Source organism: Myxine glutinosa, chromosome 3, assembly GCF_964187855.1.
Source record: "Myxine glutinosa chromosome 3, kmMyxGlut1.1, whole genome shotgun sequence".
Taxonomy (NCBI): domain Eukaryota; kingdom Metazoa; phylum Chordata; class Myxini; order Myxiniformes; family Myxinidae; genus Myxine; species Myxine glutinosa.
The window spans coordinates 3260243-3282314 of NC_136263.1; the positions used below are offsets into that span (position 1 = coordinate 3260243).

Genomic DNA, 22072 nt, shown 5'->3' on the forward strand with positions numbered 1-22072 from the left:
TTTTATGTAATTTTCCTTCGATCCCGCTCGGTCCCTTGGCAGGTAAATCCTCCTGGTGCATCCACGATGCATCGGAGTGAGAAACCGCAGCCAACCACGCATTCCCTTCTTTACCTTTCCTCCACATATATATACTCTCCAACCAACCACCGAACATTTCTATAAAGTTGTATAAAGTTGTCTCTTTGAATCAGCATTTTAATTTGATTTTAAGGCTCAAACCTTTATTATTATTATTTAATTTATTTCACCATTGATGTGTTTTACTTCATACAATTATCTGTGTTTTGATGGTCAAAATTGATTATGTGGCTTTAAGTGGTGTATAAGGATAATACAGCTGCTTGCTTAACAGTTGCAAAGTCTTAATCATAAAAAGGAGTAAAGAAGTTTCTGATCATAGATTGCATTCAAAAAGACTTACAGGTGTTTGACCTGTAAGTTTTAGTGAGTAACAGGTGTTTGACTACAATGATTACATTGGGCCTGTGCAAGGGCAGGAAAAAAGAGACCAGGGAGTTGATGGAGATAATATATTGTTTGGAGATTAAACAATTAGATATGCAGATTTAGCTTTCTGCAGGAAGGGTTATAAAAACCGAGTGGTGTGTTGCCGAGAGATGGCTGGATTGATTGGTATTTCAGGGTGGATGATATAGCGTCAGGTTATGGTTGGAGAATGTTGGTAATTATACATCCGGGAGCAAATTATGGTATTGGTAAAGTATGCTCTGAGTAATTGAAAGATAGATATAGGGTTAGCTTACTTCAGGAATTGAAATATACATAAAGGCTAATTGCAAGCTTAATTGAGCAATTGGAATATATATGTAGGCCAATGGTTAGCTTACTTGAGTAATTGACATATACAGTGACGTGAAAAAGGAAGTCCACCCCATGTAAAGTTTGACTTTTTCAACATATTTCAACATACAGCTATTTGATCTTCATTTCAACAATATTGATAGATAAAGGTGATATAATATAACAAATATCATGAAACATTTACATTTTGTAGTCCATTGTATAATTTAAATAAACATGAATGCAAATTTCGCATGTGGAAAAAGTAAGTACACCCCTACATTTATCACTACTTCAAATACCTAAAATTAGAATCAGGTGCACCAGCTCAGGTGCAAATGATTAGAACATCGTTAGAGAGGATCTTGGAGGAACCTGTCTTATTTAAACCTCAGACATTTGGTTTGGTTTGCTCTTTGTTGTTGAAGTGTGTGGTGTCACCATGCCTAGATCAAAAGGGCTCTCTGAGGCCTTCAGAAAGAAGGTTATAGATGCCTACAAGTCTGGGAAGGGATTTAAAAAGATCTCCAAACAATTTGAAATCAATCATTCGACTGTCCAGAAGATCATCTACAAGAGGAGAAAATTCCAAACAACTGCCAACTTGTTCAGGCCAGGCCGCCCCAGCAAGTTCAGCCCGAGAGCAGACCGCAAGATGCTGAAAGAAGTCTCGAAGAACCCCAGAATGTCATCACGGGACCTACAGGTAGCTCTTGCCACTGTTGATGTCAAAGTGCACGAGTCTACCATTAGAAAGAGGCTGCACAAATTTGATCTACATGGGAGGTGTGCCAGGAGGAAACCTTTGCTGTCCAGAAAGAACATCAGGGCAAGACTAAAGTTTGCCAATGAACACCTCGGCAAAGACCAGCACTTCTGGAATAATGTGCTCTGGACAGATGAGTCAAAGGTCGAGCTATTTGGCCACAGTACCAGAAGACATGTTTGGCGAAAACCAAAGGCAGCATTTGACCACAAGAACCTGATACCAACTGTAAAGCATGGTGGTGGAAATATTATGGTTTGGGGCAGCTTTGCTGCATCAGGGCCTGGGCAGCTCACCATCATAGAATCCACTATGAATTCTTCATTGTACCAGAGGGTGCTTGAGGATAATGTGAGGCCACTTTTCGGAAAGTTGAAGCTCAACCAAAGGTGGACCTTGCAACATGACAATGACCCTAAACATACCAGTAAATCCACCAAGGAATGGCTGAAAAGAAGGAAATGGAGGGTTCTGGAATGGCCAAGTCAAAGCCCGGATCTAAATCCCATCGAGATGTTGTAGGGGGATTTGAAACGAGCTGTGCATGCAAGAAACCCCTCAAACATCGCACAGCTGAAAGAATTCTGCATGAGGAATTTCTGGGTGGGCAAATTTCATGAGTGGGCAAAAATTTATCCCAGTCGATGTCAGAGACTGGTAGACAGTTATAAGAAACGCCTATTTGAGGTTGTTTCTGCCAAAGGGGGCAATGCCACCTATTAGAGCCAAGGGTGTACTTACTTTTTCCACATGTGAAATTTGCATTTGTGTTTATTTAAATTATACAATGGACTACAAAATGTAAATGTTTCATGATATTTGTTATATTATATCACCTTTATCTGTCAATATTGTTTAAATGAAGATCAAATAGCTGTATGTTGAAATATGTTGAAAAAGTCAAAACTTTACATGGGGTGTTCTTACTTTTTCACATGACTGTACATATAGGCCAATGGTTAGCTTACTTGAGCAATTGAAATATACATATAAGGTGATGGTTAGCTTACTTGAGCAATTGAAATATACATATAAGGTGATGGTTAGCTTACTTGAGCAATTGAAATATACATATAGGGTAATGGTTAGCTTACTTCAGCAATTGAAATATACAAATAGGGTAATGGTTAGCTTACTTGAGCAATTTAAATATACATATAAGGTGATGGTTAGCTTACTTGAGCAATTGAAATATACATATAAGGTGATGGTTAGCTTACTTGAGCAATTGAAATATACATATAGGGTAATGGTTAGCTTACTTGAGCAATTGAAATATACAAATAGGGTAATGGTTAGCTTACTTGAGCAATTGAAATATACAAATAGGGTAATGGTTAGCTTACTTGAGCAATTGAAATATACAAATAGGGTCATGGTTAGCTTACTTGAGCAATTGAAATATACAAATCGTGTAATGGTTAGCTTACTTGAGCAATTGAAATATACAAATAGGGTAATGGTTAGCTTAATTGAGCAATTGAAATATACAAATAGGGTAATGGTTAGCTTAATTGAGCAATTGAAATATACAAATAGGGTAATGGTTAGCTTACTTGAGCAATTGAAATATACAAATAGGGTAATGGTTAGCTTACTTGAGCAATTGAGATATACAAATAGGGTCATGGTTAGCTTACTTGAGCAATTGAAATATACAAATCGTGTAATGGTTAGCTTACTTGAGCAATTGAAATATACAAATAGGGTAATGGTTAGCTTAATTGAGCAATTGAAATATACAAATAGGCTAATGGTTAGCTTACTAGAGCAATTGAAATATACAAATAGGGTAATGGTTAGCTTACTTGAGCAATTGAGATATACAAATAGGGTCATGGTTAGCTTACTTGACCAATTAGCTTACAAGACCGTTTGCCCTTCACGTGACTCGTGGTGGTCCCTCTCGGCTCTCCCCCCGTTGGTATTTTTGTGCACATAAGATGGTTCACGGTTCTGTTTAAATATTATTTAAATATGTATAACCTTTCCCCTTCAGTGTTTTACTCAGTGGTATTTTACAACACGCTGTTTTTCTTCCTATTTAAAAGGCTTTTCTCAATTTCCTCTCCAACTCATTCCACCTCAAAAAAAAGAAATTCAATATCTTATACGTCTCCCTCACTACTTGGTCTAAATTCACATTCATTCCATCCCTCCTCCATCGTTCTGAATCGGATTGCTAACTTGAAAATCACAACAAACCCAATTTGTTTTCAATGTTCGTCTTTCATTAATCATCCACTTTCTAAACTCCCCTCTTGCCCCTCCCATCCAAATCCCTCCCCTTGCACCTACACTCCTAAACTCCCCCCTTGCCCTGCCACTCTTAAACTCCCCCCCCTACCCCTCCACTCCTGAACTCCCCCCTTGCCCTTCCACTCCTGAACTCCCCCCTTGCCCTTCCCCTCCTAAACTCCCCCCTCACTCCTCCCATTCAAAACTCCCCCCCAACCCCTCCCATTCAAATCTCCCCCCATACCATTCCTCTCCAATTCTCCCTCCTCCCCCCTCCTCCTCAAAGCTGCCTCCTCCCCACTTCGTCTCCCTTCTATCTCATACCTCCACCCCCCCTCAACCTTCTTCTTTCCTCTGCCCCCCCTCAAACAACCCCTCTCTGTGCCTCATCCCTTCACCTTCAAACCTTTCATCCTCCTCATCCTTCCCTTTCTTGGAACTCTTCTGCAATCGCTGACACACTAACAACTGCTCTCCCTACCTCCCCCTCTCATCCTTCATCTTACCCTACTCCTCCCCTCCCCTGTCCTGTACCCGATGCTCCCCCTCTCTCTTCATTAACGGTATGGACCTCAAACATCCGGGGCCTTCGCTCAAACCTGACTGATCTCTCCATACAGGTTGCTTCTGACAATCCAGACTTGATCTGCTTAACAGAGACTTTTCTCCTTCAAGATGTCTCTGATTCCTTAATATTTCTTCCTGGTTACTCCCTCCTCCGGTATGATAGACCTGAGCCTCGGCCTGGTGGTGGGGTGGCTATCTTTATCAAAAACTCTCTTCCTCACTCTCCTTGCACTGCCCTCTCTCCTCCTCACCCCCAGGAGTACCTCTGGCTATGGCTTCCTCTCCGCTCCCACCTTTTGTTCATATGTGTTCTGTACCGTCCCCCAAACAGTGATGACTCCATCTACATTTCACTGTCTGACAACATGGACCAACTTCTATCCACTCATCCCAACTCTCTCTTCCTCATATGTGGTGACTTCAATTGTCATCATGCCACCTGGTTGGGTGTGGGTTCCTCTCTCACCAGTCATGGCACCTCAGCAAAGGACTTCTGTGACTCACTGGGATTGACACAATCTGTCAATTTCCCGACCCGGATCTCAGCCAATGGAGTATCTTCTCTTCTAGACTTGGTTATGACTAACTTCCCTGCTAATGTCTGCTGCTCTTCTTCTGCTCCAATCGGTTCTTCTGATCATGTGCTTGTCAAAGTGGACATCTCTCTGGCCATTCTCAGAGAGCCTCCTCAGCGTCGACGAGTCTGGCATTTCACTCAGGCCGACTGGGACGGTCTTCAAGCAGCCATCAATCGTCTGGATTGGTCTCCCATCTCCACTGCCTCTGACATCAATTCTTCCTGGGAATTCTTCCAAAGCAAACTGATCTCTCTCATGCACAGATTTATCCCATCTCGCCTTCAGTTGTCTTACCCTTCCTCCCGTCCATGGTGCACTGAATCTTGTGGTGAGGCAGTTGCCCTGAAACAACTTGCCTTTGCCTCTTGGAAGGCTAATCCAACTGAAGGAAATCTCAGTTCCTTCCACCAAGCTCGGAACAAGTGTGTGTCTACCCTCAGGAGTGCCAGGAAGCACGATCTCTCCTCACTCAAGAATGAACTCTCAAACCTGTCTCCTTCCTCCAAATCCTGGTGGCGTCTGGTCAAATCCGTTTCTGGTGTTTGTTCCCCCTCCATCCCCTCCCTTACCTCAAATGGCCACGCAGTTGACATCGCACGTGACAAAGCCGAATGCCTCAACTCTGTGTTTGCCTCAAAATCCTTAGTCCCAAACCCATCTCTCTCTGTTCCCACCTTTCCCAGTCGAACCAAACTGCTCCTGGACTCTGTGACCTTCTCTCCTGACAAGGTGGAGGAGTTTTTGTCAAATCTCGACTCTGATTCTGCAACTGGACCAGATGGCATCAGCCCACGGGTCCTAAAATCCTGCTCTGCCGCTCTATCTCACACTCTCTCTGTTCTTTTCACCCTATCCTTTGCTCAAGGTCATCTGCCAGCATCCTGGAAATCAGCAAACATTACCGCTTTACACAAAAAAGGTGCAAAAACAGATCCTTGCAACTACAGACCAATCAGCCTGCTCCCAATTATCAGCAAAGTCATGGAATCCATCATTGCTTCGGATATGAAATCTTTCCTCTTCTCCAATGGCTTGATCTCTGATCATCAATTTGGTTTCAGACCAGGTCACTCTACTCTGGACATGCTGCTTCTGCTGTCTCAACAATTGATGGAGGTCCTCAATGCCAAACAGGAAATCAGAGCTGTCTCCCTTGACATATCACGTGCCTTCGTTACGGTCTGGCACCCAGCTCTGCTCACCAAACTCTCCTCCTATGGTATCCATGGAAATCTCCATGCATGGCTTGCGGACTTCCTCTCTGGTCGTAGTCAACGTGTGGCCCTGAATGGATTTCTCTCATCTCCCCTTCCCGTTCAGGCTGGAGTTCCCCAAGGCAGTGTGCTGGGCCCTGTGCTTTTTCTGGTCTTTATCAATGATCTCTCCGACTCTCTGGAAAATCCTCTGTATCTCTTTGCTGATGACTCCACTCTCTGCCGCTCCATTCCTCTTCCCTCAGATCGGCAGTCTGCAGCCTCCTCACTCTCTGAAGGCCTGGACAAAATCACAGACTGGTCAAACATGTGGAACATGTCTTTCAATCCTGACAAATCTCACACTCTTACTATGTCTCTCCGAAAAGATCGACTGGACAACCCTCCCATCTACTTTCTCAACAATCCTCTCCAAGAAGTTCTGTCGCTCAAGCTTTTGGGTCTCACCATCTGCCATGATCTTTCTTGGGAAAGCCACATTTCCAAGCTGGCCTCCAAAGCCAGTCGCCGACTGGGCATCCTCCGTCGTGCGAAGTCCTTCCTAGGCACACCTGAGCTCCTCACCACATACAAGGCTTTCATCCGCAGCTCAATGGAATATTGTTCTCCCCTATGGGCTGGTGCTCCTGCCTCACACCTGGCTCGGCTTCACGCTGTTGAATCCAAAGCTTTCAGAATCATTGGAATCTCCCGTGATGAAGCTATCTCTGAGGGCCTTTCACTCACTCACCGCAGGCAGGTAGGTGGTCTTTGTGTCTTCTACCGACTCCTCTCCGGCCTTGCTCCCCCAGCTCTCTCTGTGCTCTGTCCCCCAAATATTCCTACAGGTCGCACAAGATCTGCCAGCCACCCTCTGATGGTTAAACTGCCGAAATCTCGGCTCTCTGCTCACCTTCACTCTTTCATTCCTCTTTTCTCCCGCCTCTGGAACAAACTCCCACACTCACTTCAATCACACTCCTCCCTCCAGGTCTTCAAAACAGCTGTTCACCACCATCTCTTATCTTCCCCCATCCAAAACCTTGATCTTTTCTACCCCCACTAATTCACCCCAGATCCACCTTGTTTGAAATTCCAACTTCTTTCCTGGAAGTCTTGGCAGTGTCCATATGTTTTATACCTCTCCCACCCCCCCCCCCCTTCCCATGCCTCCCCCCCACAGCCCTCTCCCTCCCACAGTTCTCTCGATGTCTCCATGTCTCTCGGTCCCTGCTCTCAAATGTTGTGTTTGTGTCCTTCCCCCTCTCTCCCCATCTTGTCTACCGCTCCCGATGTTATTTGTTTTGTGTGTCTGTTTGTCTTTCTGTGTGATTAATGTTCGCTCTTTCACGAGGCTCGATCTTGTATACAAAAAAAAAAAAAAAAAAAAAAAAAAAAATTGAAATATACAAATCGTGTAATGGTTAGCTTACTTGAGCAATTGAAATATACAAATAGGGTAATGGTTAGCTTACTTGAGCAATTGAAATATACAAATAGGGTAATGGTTACCTTACTTGAGCAATTGAAATATACAAATAGGGTAATGGTTAGCTTAATTGAGAAATTGAAATATACAAATCGTGTAATGGTTAGCTTACTTGAGCAATTGAAATATACAAATAGGGTAATGGTTAGCTTAATTGAGCAATTGAAATATACAAATAGGCTAATGGTTAGCTTACTAGAGCAATTGAAATATACAAATAGGGTAATGGTTAGCTTACTTGAGCAATTGAAAAATAGATATAAGCTAAAATCTACATATGTACATATATACACATATATACACACATAAACACACACACATATATATATATATATATATATATATATATATATATATATATATATATATATATATATATATATATATATATATATGTATATATATATATATATATATATATATATATATATTGTAACGGTTTTGAGAAGTGTAACGGTTTTTGAGAAGTGTAACAATTTTGGAGGAAGTGTAACGAATGTGAAAACGTTACAATGTGAACGTTACAAGAGTATGGTAACACCCTGGTAATGTAAATAATGGTCGCAGCCGTCCTCCTAGTTAATTCCATGAAACTTACACGCAGGTCACGATATATCTTTTTAAATAGTGTATTTCCTTATTCCATGTAGGCTAAATCTGTGTTTCCCACTAGATTGACTTTGCATTGTATCAAACAAAATAAGAGTAGGCCCTTGCAATTTCCCCAAACATCTCCGCTCTCCAAAGTTCCTTTCAAAAGGGTGCGAGTTGTGTTCAATCCCGCAAGCCGCCATTGCCCATGTGCTAATCTCGGAGAAGAAAGGCGTGTCTCCACCTCGTCATAGAGGGGAGGAGTGAGCCAGAGGGTCGCATGGCCAATCAGCACCGCGGTGAGCGAACCGGTAGGCGTGCCCTCGCAGCCGGCGGCTTGATTCCGCCGCGAGTTATAAAAGCGACTGTAAGGGACTGCTTTACGAGATGACCTGGGAGATGAGCGAAGAGGCGGCACCAAGAGGAGCGGTGAGATGCGAAATGCTCCAAGCCAAAGACGAGAGGTACTCGGCAAGGAAACCAGCTTTGGAGAGACGCGCTGAAAGGAGGGAGACGGCTCCACCAGAAGCAGAGGAGCAGGTGTGCCGAACCAGCGCGTGACGTCTACAGCAGCGGATACGCGACGGAGGGTTTTCCCGCCAAAACCGCGAGGAATTGAGAGCTGCTGCCTCCGACCTTACCTCCCTCTCAAGCAATCCACCTCAAGCCCTACCTGCCTGCAATATCCCCTGTGTAAGTGTGAACGTCCTGTCCTACTCGTTGTCTTGGGATTAAGTAAATTGAGTAGAATAAGCTAACGATGCACTGTGTGACTGCTTTTTCCATCCATTGCTTGTAAATAATTTTGGTCGCTCTTCCTTTTTGCTTGTGTGTGTATAATAAATCTGTTCTTCCTCCGTACTCTGTCTTTTTCTCTTTTCCTTCTCTTTCGGTCGCTTTAGAGGTTTCCCGATTGAATATCTGTGGGGCGATCTGGTCAACGTCGGGTGGAATCGGGCTAATCGGGGAGTAACTGTTCGGACGCGGTAATACCAAACCGCTCGGTAAACTAACATCTAAAACCGCGTCTGTAACAATTGGTTGTCAGGAGTTGGATTCGGACCTGGGACTAAATTTGTTAGGCCCAAATTTTGGAACACCAATTGTACTATTAGAGTAACAATTGGTGTCGAGGAGTGAGATCGGACCCGAAGCGCGCTTAACGCGCTCAAAATTACAAGCTGCCGAAATTTATTTTGTTTTATAAAACCCGAATTTTGAGATCGCGCCATGGACAATCAAGGCGATCGGATGTCGGTGGGGGAGATAGACGGGTTAGGGGTAACCCAGGACTTAGGGAAAGAAAGGGAGGAGGAGAGCAATGAGGAGGCGGTTGAGGGGGTATCAGACGCACAAAATGGCGCCTCGCACATGGCTATGGCGGCCGCGCCCGCTGCACAAGTGGGAGGGATTGACATGCAGGCCCTCATTGCGCAGCTACAGGCAGCTGTACAGATGAGTATGGGGAGCCAAATTGAGCGACTGGGTGAGCGATTGGAGGGCCAAATGGGACAAATGGGGAACCGGATGGATGCTCAGGGTGAGCAATTGGGGGTAATGAGGGACGAAGCGAGGGGTACCGGTGAGGGATTAGAAAAGAAATTTGAGGGATTAGACAAGAAATTTGAGGGGTTAGACAATGGGATAGAAGGGGTGAAACATGGGTTAATGGGGGTGGAAAATAGAATGGCTGCCCAGGAGAATCAGATAGAGGGGGTGAAAAATGGGTTAATGGGGTTAGAAAATAGGATGGAGGACAAATTGCGGGAGATAGGGGAGCAATCCGCCCGAGAAATTAAACAAATGGGAGAGCAGATGGAGGAGGTAAAAATCGGGGTAGAAACCAAACTGGATGCTCAGAGGGATGAATTGGGACAGATGAGGGCGGCATCTACAAAAGAAGGGGAGGAGATGAAGGAGGAGATACGACGAGGTGTGAGTGAGGAGGTTTCGGGGCTACGCAAGGAGGTAAAGCGAGGTGAGAAGTGTATGGAGAAAGAGGTGAGGAATAATACGGCTAGGTTACAGGGGGGAATAGAAGATCTGACGAAGGGAGTAGAACAGCTGACAGTCGGACAAAGGGAACTAGCGGACCAAGTGGAAAAGAACACTGCAATTATCGGGGGTTTAAAAGCGACACAAAAGGACATTATATTAAAAACGAATTAATAGCAACACAAAAGGAATGTCAGATGGTACATGAGGGGTTGACGAAGAAGTTGGAGGAGGTGACAGAAGTAATGGAGACGAAGGACCGAGAGGTGAGGACGCACATAGAAACGGTTAAGGTGGTGTTAGAGGAAGAGATAGAGGGGACGCACCGAGAAATAAAAGAGGTTAAACAAAAATTAGAGGAAGTGGAAGAAGAGGTGAGTGAAATTAAGAAGAGACGGACAGAAACTAAGAGAGAAATCCAGGAGGAGGTAATGGAATTGGTGCAAGGTCGGTGCTCAACTCATGATGTGATGCTCACTAACCGAATAAAGAGTTTGCAGGTGGCAAAGCAGGTGCGGAGACGAGGTACAGAGGTGAGTGGCAATGTATATGATGTGAGGAAAGCTTCAGTCGGCTTGGGGATTGGTTTGGATCCGGGTGTTCGTGAGAGGCTGTTGGTGAAGTGTGCGACAGGTCTGGTGTGCGAAAAAAGAGGTGTGCGAGAATGTCCGACCATGGGGTGTGTGAGGAAAAAGTGCACGCCGAGGAGTGAGTGTGCCGTCAAGAGTGAGTTGGTCGAAGCGCGTGTGCGAGGGGGTACATGGAAGCGCGGTGTGGTAAGTGTTACGGAGGAAGTAACGAAAGAGTGTGCGCAAAAGGATGCGCGAGAAAGGTGTGTAACGGACGGGTGCATGAGGAAAGAGTGTGCTGTCGAGAGTAAGGGTGAGTGCGCGACCGAGAGTGGAGGTGAGAGTAGTGAGAGTGACACGGAGCGTGAGTTGGTTGTGACAGATGAGCGAGGATGTACACCTGGAATGGAAGGATGCACACCTGGAATGGTAGAGCGTGAGTGGGAATGCACGCTGGAATTGGTAGTGAGGCACGTGGTTGGGTGTGCGGGTGAGAGCACACCTGTGATTGTCACAAAGGAGGTGACCGAGAAAGGGGCGCGAAGAGGTGTGTTGGTGAGGTGTGCGAGCGACGAATGTGTGCCAAGGTGTTCGGTGGTCAGGTGTGTGACCAAGTCGGTGAGCGGAATGAGTGTACCGAGGTGTGTAAGAAGAGGTACGACGAGGAGCATGGAAACGGCTGCATGTATGAGCAAGAAAGGGGTAGCGTATGCATGTAAGCGTGCAGGTGAAGCATCGACGGCCATAAAACACGTAATAAAACCACCTCACCACCACAAAATTAAAAACACCTCACAGCCATAAAACACGTAATAAAAACACCTCACCACCACAAAATTAAAAACACCTCACAGCCATAAAACACGTAATAAAAACACCTCACCACCACAAAATTAAAAACACCTCACAGCCATAAAACACGTAATAAAAACACATCACCACCACGAAATTAAAAACACCTCACAGCCATCAAACACGTAATAAAAACACCTCACAGCCATCAAACACGTTATAAAAACACCTCAGCCATAAAACACGTAATAAAACCACCTCACCATCACAAAATTAAAAACACCTCACAGCCATAAAACACGTAATAAAAACACCTCACAGCCATAAAACACGTAATAAAAACACATCACAGCCATAAAACACGTAATAAAAACACCTCACAGCCATAAAACACGTAATAAAAACACCTCACAGCCATAAAACACGTAATAAAAACACATCACCACCACGAAATTAAAAACACCTCACAGCCATCAAACACGTAACAAAAACACCTCACAGCCATCAAACACGTAATAAAAACACCTCAGCCATAAAACACGTAATAAAACCACCTCACCACCACAAAATTAAAAACACCTCACAGCCATAAAACACGTAATAAAAACACCTCACAGCCATAAAACACGTAATAAAAACACCTCAGCCATAAAACACGTAATAAAAACACCTCACCACGAAATTAAAAACACCTCACAGCCATCAAACACGTAATAAAAACACCTCACAGCCATAAAACACGTAATAAAAACACCTCAGCCATAAAACACGTAATAAAACCACCTCACCAGCACAAAATTAAAAACACCTCACAGCCATAAAACACGTAATAAAAACACCTCACAGCCATAAAACATGTAATAAAAACACCTCACAGCCATCAAACACGTAATAAAAACACCTCACCACCACGAAATTAAAAACACCTCACAGCCATAAAACACGTAATAAAAACACATCACCACCACGAAATTAAAAACACCTCACAGCCATCAAACACGTAATAAAAACACTTCACAGCCATCAAACACGTTATAAAAACACCTCAGCCATAAAACACGTAATAAAACCACCTCACCACCACAAAATTAAAACCACCTCACAGCCATAAAACACGTAATAAAAACACATCACCACCACAAAATTAAAAACACCTCACAGCCATAAAACACGTAATAAAAACACATCACCACCACGAAATTAAAAACACCTCACAGCCATCAAACACGTAATAAAAACACTTCACAGCCATCAAACACGTTATAAAAACACCTCAGCCATAAAACACGTAATAAAAACACCTCACCACCACGAAATTAAAACCACCTCACAGCCATAAAACACGTAATAAAAACACATCACCACCACAAAATTAAAAACACCTCACAGCCATAAAACACGTAATAAAAACACCTCACAGCCATAAAACACGTAATAAAAACACATCACAGCCATAAAACACGTAATAAAAACACCTCACAGCCATAAAACACGTAATAAAAACACCTCACAGCCATAAAACACGTAATAAAAACACATCACCACCACGAAATTAAAAACACCTCACAGCCACAAAATTAAAAACACCTCACAGCCATAAAACACGTAATAAAAACACCTCACAGCCATAAAACACGTAATAAAAACACCTCACAGCCATAAAACACGTAATAAAAACACCTCACAGCCATAAAACACGTAATAAAAACACCTCACAGCCATAAAACACGTAATAAAAACACCTCACAGCCATAAAACACGTAATAAAAACACATCACCACCACGAAATTAAAAACACCTCACAGCCATCAAACACGTAATAAAAACACCTCACAGCCATCAAACATGTAATAAAAACACATCACAGCCATAAAACACGTAATAAAAACACATCACAGCCATCAAACACGTAATAAAAACACCTCACAGCCATCAAACACGTAATAAAAACACCTCAGCCATAAAACACGCAATAAAACCACCTCACCAGCACAAAATTAAAAACACCTCACAGCCATAAAACACGTAATAAAAACACATCACAGCCATAAAACACGTAATAAAAACACCTCACAGCCATCAAACATGTAATAAAAACACATCACAGCCATAAAACACGTAATAAAAACACCTCACAGCCATAAAACATGTAATAAAAACACCTCACAGCCATCAAACACGTAATAAAAACACCTCACCACCACAAAATTAAAAACACCTCACAGCCATAAAACACGTAATAAAAACACATCACCACCACGAAATTAAAAACACCTCACAGCCATCAAACACGTAATAAAAACACCTCACAGCCATCAAACACGTTATAAAAACACCTCAGCCATAAAACACGTAATAAAACCACCTCACCACCACAAAATTAAAAACACCTCACAGCCATAAAACACGTAATAAAAACACCTCACAGCCATAAAACACGTAATAAAAACACATCACAGCCATAAAACACGTAATAAAAACACCTCACAGCCATAAAACACGTAATAAAAACACCTCACAGCCATAAAACACGTAATAAAAACACATCACCACCACTAAATTAAAAACACCTCACAGCCATCAAACACGTAATAAAAACACCTCACAGCCATCAAACACGTAATAAAAACACATCACAGCCATCAAACACGTAATAAAAACACCTCACAGCCATCAAACACGTAATAAAAACACCTCAGCCATAAAACACGTAATAAAAACACCTCACAGCCATAAAACACGTTATAAAAACACCTCACAGCCATAAAACACGTTATAAAAACACCTCAGCCATAAAACACGTTATAAAAACACCTCACAGCCATCAAACACGTTATAAAAACACCTCAGCCATAAAACACGTAATACCACCTCACCACCACAAAATTAAAAACACCTCACAGCCATAAAACACGTAATAAAAACACCTCACCACCACAAAATTAAAAACACCTCACAGCCATAAAACACGTAATAAAAACACATCACCACCACGAAATTAAAAACACCTCACAGTCATAAAACACGTAATAAAACCACCTCACCACCACAAAATTAAAAACACCTCACAGCCATAAAACACGTAATAAAACCACCTCACCACCACAAAATTAAAAACACCTCACAGCCATAAAACACGTAATAAAAACACCTCACCACCACAAAATTAAAAACACCTCACAGCCATAAAACACGTAATAAAAACACATCACCACCACAAAATTAAAAACACCTCACAGCCATCAAACACATAATAAAAACACCTCACAGCCATAAAACACGTAATAAAACCACCTCACCACCACAAAATTAAAAACACCTCACAGCCATAAAACACGTAATAAAAACACCTCACCACCACAAAATTAAAAACACCTCACAGCCATAAAACACGTAATAAAAACACCTCACCACCACAAAATTAAAAACACCTCACAGCCATAAAACACGTAATAAAAACACATCACCACCACGAAATTAAAAACACCTCACAGCCATCAAACACGTAATAAAAACACCTCACAGCCATCAAACACGTTATAAAAACACCTCAGCCATAAAACACGTAATAAAACCACCTCACCATCACAAAATTAAAAACACCTCACAGCCATAAAACACGTAATAAAAACACCTCACAGCCATAAAACACGTAATAAAAACACATCACAGCCATAAAACACGTAATAAAAACACCTCACAGCCATAAAACACGTAATAAAAACACCTCACAGCCATAAAACACGTAATAAAAACACATCACCACCACGAAATTAAAAACACCTCACAGCCATCAAACACGTAACAAAAACACCTCACAGCCATCAAACACGTAATAAAAACACCTCAGCCATAAAACACGTAATAAAACCACCTCACCACCACAAAATTAAAAACACCTCACAGCCATAAAACACGTAATAAAAACACCTCACAGCCATAAAACACGTAATAAAAACACCTCAGCCATAAAACACGTAATAAAAACACCTCACCACGAAATTAAAAACACCTCACAGCCATCAAACACGTAATAAAAACACCTCACAGCCATAAAACACGTAATAAAAACACCTCAGCCATAAAACACGTAATAAAACCACCTCACCAGCACAAAATTAAAAACACCTCACAGCCATAAAACACGTAATAAAAACACCTCACAGCCATAAAACATGTAATAAAAACACCTCACAGCCATCAAACACGTAATAAAAACACCTCACCACCACGAAATTAAAAACACCTCACAGCCATAAAACACGTAATAAAAACACATCACCACCACGAAATTAAAAACACCTCACAGCCATCAAACACGTAATAAAAACACTTCACAGCCATCAAACACGTTATAAAAACACCTCAGCCATAAAACACGTAATAAAACCACCTCACCACCACAAAATTAAAACCACCTCACAGCCATAAAACACGTAATAAAAACACATCACCACCACAAAATTAAAAACACCTCACAGCCATAAAACACGTAATAAAAACACATCACCACCACGAAATTAAAAACACCTCACAGCCATCAAACACGTAATAAAAACACTTCACAGCCATCAAACACGTTATAAAAACACCTCAGCCATAAAACACGTAATAAAAACACCTCACCACCACGAAATTAAAACCACCTCACAGCCATAAAACACGTAATAAAAACACATCACCACCACAAAATTAAAAACACCTCACAGCCATAAAACACGTAATAAAAACACCTCACAGCCATAAAACACGTAATAAAAACACATCACAGCCATAAAACACGTAATAAAAACACCTCACAGCCATAAAACACGTAATAAAAACACCTCACAGCCATAAAACACGTAATAAAAACACATCACCACCACGAAATTAAAAACACCTCACAGCCACAAAATTAAAAACACCTCACAGCCATAAAACACGTAATAAAAACACCTCACAGCCATAAAACACGTAATAAAAACACCTCACAGCCATAAAACACGTAATAAAAACACCTCACAGCCATAAAACACGTAATAAAAACACCTCACAGCCATAAAACACGTAATAAAAACACCTCACAGCCATAAAACACGTAATAAAAACACATCACCACCACGAAATTAAAAACACCTCACAGCCATCAAACACGTAATAAAAACACCTCACAGCCATCAAACATGTAATAAAAACACATCACAGCCATAAAACACGTAATAAAAACACATCACAGCCATCAAACACGTAATAAAAACACCTCACAGCCATCAAACACGTAATAAAAACACCTCAGCCATAAAACACGCAATAAAACCACCTCACCAGCACAAAATTAAAAACACCTCACAGCCATAAAACACGTAATAAAAACACATCACAGCCATAAAACACGTAATAAAAACACCTCACAGCCATCAAACATGTAATAAAAACACATCACAGCCATAAAACACGTAATAAAAACACCTCACAGCCATAAAACATGTAATAAAAACACCTCACAGCCATCAAACACGTAATAAAAACACCTCACCACCACAAAATTAAAAACACCTCACAGCCATCAAACACGTAATAAAAACACCTCACAGCCATCAAACACGTTATAAAAACACCTCAGCCATAAAACACGTAATAAAACCACCTCACCACCACAAAATTAAAAACACCTCACAGCCATAAAACACGTAATAAAAACACCTCACAGCCATAAAACACGTAATAAAAACACATCACAGCCATAAAACACGTAATAAAAACACCTCACAGCCATAAAACACGTAATAAAAACACCTCACAGCCATAAAACACGTAATAAAAACACATCACCACCACGAAATTAAAAACACCTCACAGCCATCAAACACGTAATAAAAACACCTCACAGCCATCAAACACGTAATAAAAACACATCACAGCCATCAAACACGTAATAAAAACACCTCACAGCCATCAAACACGTAATAAAAACACCTCAGCCATAAAACACGTAATAAAACCACCTCACCACCACAAAATTAAAAACACCTCACAGCCATAAAACACGTAATAAAAACACCTCACAGCCATAAAACACGTAATAAAAACACATCACAGCCATAAAACACGTAATAAAAACACCTCACAGCCATCAAACACGTTATAAAAACACCTCACAGCCATAAAACACGTAATAAAAACACATCACCACCACGAAATTAAAAACACCTCACAGCCATCAAACACGTAATAAAAACACCTCACAGCCATCAAACACGTAATAAAAACACCTCACAGCCATCAAACACGTAATAAAAACACCTCAGCCATAAAACACGTAATAAAACCACCTCACCACCACAAAATTAAAAACACCTCACAGCCATCAAACACGTAATAAAAACACCTCACAGCCATCAAACACGTAATAAAAACACCTCACAGCCATAAAACACGTAATAAAAACACCTCACCACGAAATTAAAAACACCTCACAGCCATAAAACACGTAATAAAAACACCTCACAGCCATAAAACATGTAATAAAAACACCTCACAGCCATCAAACACGTAATAAAAACACCTCACAGCCATAAAACACGTAATAAAAACACCTCAGCCATAAAACATGTAATAAAACCACCTCACCAGCACAAAATTAAAAACACCTCACAGCCATAAAACACGTAATAAAAACACCTCAGCCATAAAACACGTAATAAAACCACCTCACCAGCACAAAATTAAAAACACCTCACAGCCATAAAACACGTAATAAAAACACCTCACAGCCATAAAACATGTAATAAAAACACCTCACAGCCATCAAACACGTAATAAAAACACCTCACCACCACGAAATTAAAAACACCTCACAGCCATAAAACACGTAATAAAAACACCTCACCACGAAATTAAAAACACCTCACAGCCATAAAACACGTAATAAAAACACCTCACAGCCATAAAACACATAATAAAAACACATAACAACCATAAAACACGTAATAAAAACACCTCATCACCACGAAATTAAAAACACCTCAGCCATCAAACACGTAATAAAAACACCTCACAGCCATAAAACATGTAATAAAAACACCTCACAGCCATCAAACACGTAATAAAAACACCTCACCACCACGAAATTAAAAACACCTCACAGCCATAAAACACGTAATAAAAACACCTCACCACCACGAAATTAAAAACACCTCACAGCCATAAAACACGTAATAAAAACACCTCACCACGAAATTAAAAACACCTCACAGCCATAAAACACATAATAAAAACACATAACAACCATAAAACACGTAATAAAAACACCTCACCACCACAAAATTAAAAACACCTCACAGCCATCAAACACGTAATAAAAACACCTCATAGCCATAAAACACCTGGGACGGGTGTTTATGTGCCTGTATCCAGAAGGCTAGTCAACCAACGACTGGTTCAAGCAGGCTATCGTGCCAGGCGTCCCCTGAGAAAGCCACGCCTGACCAGATAACACCGCCAGCGCCGATTGCAATGGGCCAGAGAGCACCGGCAATGGCAGCCAGGACACTGGAATCACGTGATCTTCAGTGACGAGTCCAGATTTCTGGTCTATATTTCTAGTCTAGTGACGAGTCTTCTGGATTTTTTTTCTTGTAACGGGCTCGAGAGAGGAAAAGGAAGACGTGACTGGCACTGACAGCTCTTGTTTCAGGATTCGCGATGGTACTCTATATCAGCCTGTGGATATGGCCTGTTGTTTGTTCAGCGATTTGTTGACCATTCAACAAGGATAAATGCAAAGTCAAGCATATTGGTCCTGGCAACAAACATATCGACAACATGGAAGATAAAGAATTGAGCGAAACATCACCAGAAAATGAATCTTGGTGTACGGATTAATATAATGATCTCAAACCCAGACTGCAATGCTCCAAAGCCGCAGCTGAAGCCATTTTGGGACTAATAAACAGACCATTTAAATACATGGACAAGGATTAATTCATCATATTGTACAATACAGTACCTTATACCGAGCGAGGGGTCTGGGACTATTTGCCCCAGTGTGAGAACAATATGTTCACATATTAATTATTGTAACAGTGTCAAGGCGTTCATTGTTTGACTTGCTATTTGCAGGAGTTGAAGGTTGTCACTCACAAGCACAATGTGGATCTGTCATCATTGAATTTAACTGCTTTCTTTAACATTTGTACTTGTCCACTTTTGCGTTGAAAATAGCAATAAATATATAGGCTTACATTATATGCACCACACTTTCCTTGCGGTTTGAACTCTGCCTCACAGCAACAGCAGACCAGCACGTCACACTAGTTAACGACGGTGCAATCTTCGCAACACCAACGAAAACTGCTCTCCCAAGCAAAGTTGAAGGGATATGAACAGAAAACTTACGCAGACACCCACACAAAATACCAGCAGCTGTGGCCAAATCTCTGCCAAGCATTTGTTGGTTTCCTGTGCAAATATTAACGGAGAAATATTTGTTTGAATGAAAGATGCCACTATCATTGCGCAATTTTAATAAAAAGAATCAAAGATTGTTACATGTAATATATTCATGGATATACACAGAGCTAAGAAATAAAACCACATCACACGTTAACAACATTTTAATAAAACACAAATACACGGGTTAGTGATATCACACATGTACATATGTACACTGAGTGTGTGTACAGTAACTGTACACTGGGTATGCCTGTCAATCACTGGCCTTTGAACAGCACCAGCTTGGTTGACTCGTGTCTTATTGACATCCCCATTCGCCTAACATTGTAGGTCTTTGCAACGTGGTGCTGCCTCAGGTCATAATAAGCATTGGTGAGAATACCTATCAGGTCGTACAGGTGATTATCTATGCCATATTGGGTTTCAATGATATGATTGTCCATATCAAAGAGTTCTTCTGAAGCTGTCATTTCCTTCACACATAGTAGAACCTGCTGAAATGTACAGAGTTTGACTGTGTGCACATCCATAAGGCTCTGGATGGCCTTCTCAGCAGTGTGCAAGACCTTCACCACACCTGGTGATGGGATCATAAGACCACCATTGTTCTTCAGCCTGAGCAGGTGGTAGGACTGAGAATAATCCTGAGGCATCGAATCGGAGAACAAAGCAAGTCTGCAAGTGTTGCACTGCACAGCTTTGCACACACGCCTGACTATCCATCCGGCAATGTATGTGATGCTGTTGTCCAGTAGTTTCATCTGAATACACCATTTCCTTCTTTTTTCTTCATGCCCTTCACTGGTGGGGAAGCTGAAAATAAGATAGCTAATTGTTTAAATTCAATCTGATTGAACTGCATGGAAAGCAGACCTCAAACCTGCAGATTGTATTAGGTCTACTACCCTGTAAACACAAATAAGAGATATACATGTCATATATTTAGAAGAGATATTGTGGTATTCAACTTACAGATGAAATGTCAGACCATTCCCCTTCCTCTGTATATTTCGGCATCTTGCATGTGCACACTGCCTGGGCATCTTAACTGTAGCCTAGGCTACTCCCTCCTATATTTGAAGAAAGAACAAGCACAATGTAAAAGTTAATGCTTATATTTATAATGCTTATATAAATATAATAGGCCTACCTTTGACTGCTTGGCAATAATATTGAATACAGGATAAGTCAACCCCTTGGTGTTGAAGATCTCGGTCGAGAATTCTAACCCCATGAGAATTCCTGAACATGGCCAAGTTTCCTCATGAGTCATGGATAGTCCCAAATGTGCCCCAGAATCTCCTATCTTTATTCAATGATTTATGAGAGCTGCATTTTGGAGGTACATGTACCTCATGGACAGAACATTTAAGAGAATTAACATTCTATTATGAACCAGTGTTAGTGTAGACAGGCAGACGATGCGTTAAATATCACCAAGGTTACAACATTATCAGAGTCTGGCAACTGAATGTGTTTTAATCCAATGTACGACACTAACCTGATACTTTGTTCGCCAGTTGTAGTCAATTTAATCAACAATAACTTGCAAATGACGATAACGCGAGTGCATTCCACAGATGGCAACTTGAAAGCTTTCCTGTGGCAAGATGGCGGCCGGAAATCTCGCCCTGTCGTGACCCACTGCCAATCTATATATATATATATATCTATGGTGTAAAGTGTGTTAAAGCCATTTCGAAGGTAGTTAGGATTAAGAATCTCTTCGCACCATCTACATCCACTCACCTGAAGTGACAAAACTCCACACCATGCCATGTTTTATTATTTTTTATTGTGCAAATGTTTGGAATGTGAGACGCATCATGACGTGGGTGTGACATTGTGCTTTGTTGTTCAATCTCTCCCTCCTTAGGAGGATTGATGATGAGTTGGTGATGGCAAATTTTGGTTAGAGGGATTGTGAAGACGAATTTGGTATAGGGGAAATATGGGGAAGACAAGACATTAGTGACGAATTTGTAATGTGTAGATTGTTGTAAACATGGGGTAAGGGCAAGGGTAGAGTAGGTAACAGGGGGGGGTGACGTACG

General features: G+C 41.5%; 1 long non-coding RNA gene across 1 annotated transcript; it reads right to left on the reverse strand.

Annotated features, from left to right (window-relative positions):
* Positions 1–20804: 20804 nt before the first annotated feature.
* On the reverse strand, positions 20805–21578 carry LOC144891107 (uncharacterized). Its single transcript, XR_013622702.1, has 3 exons — positions 21520–21578; positions 20991–21088; positions 20805–20831 (listed from the first exon to the last, which is right to left on the reverse strand). It is a non-coding gene; the product is annotated as an uncharacterized LOC144891107 (long non-coding RNA).
* Between the last annotated feature and the right edge of the window lie 494 nt (positions 21579–22072).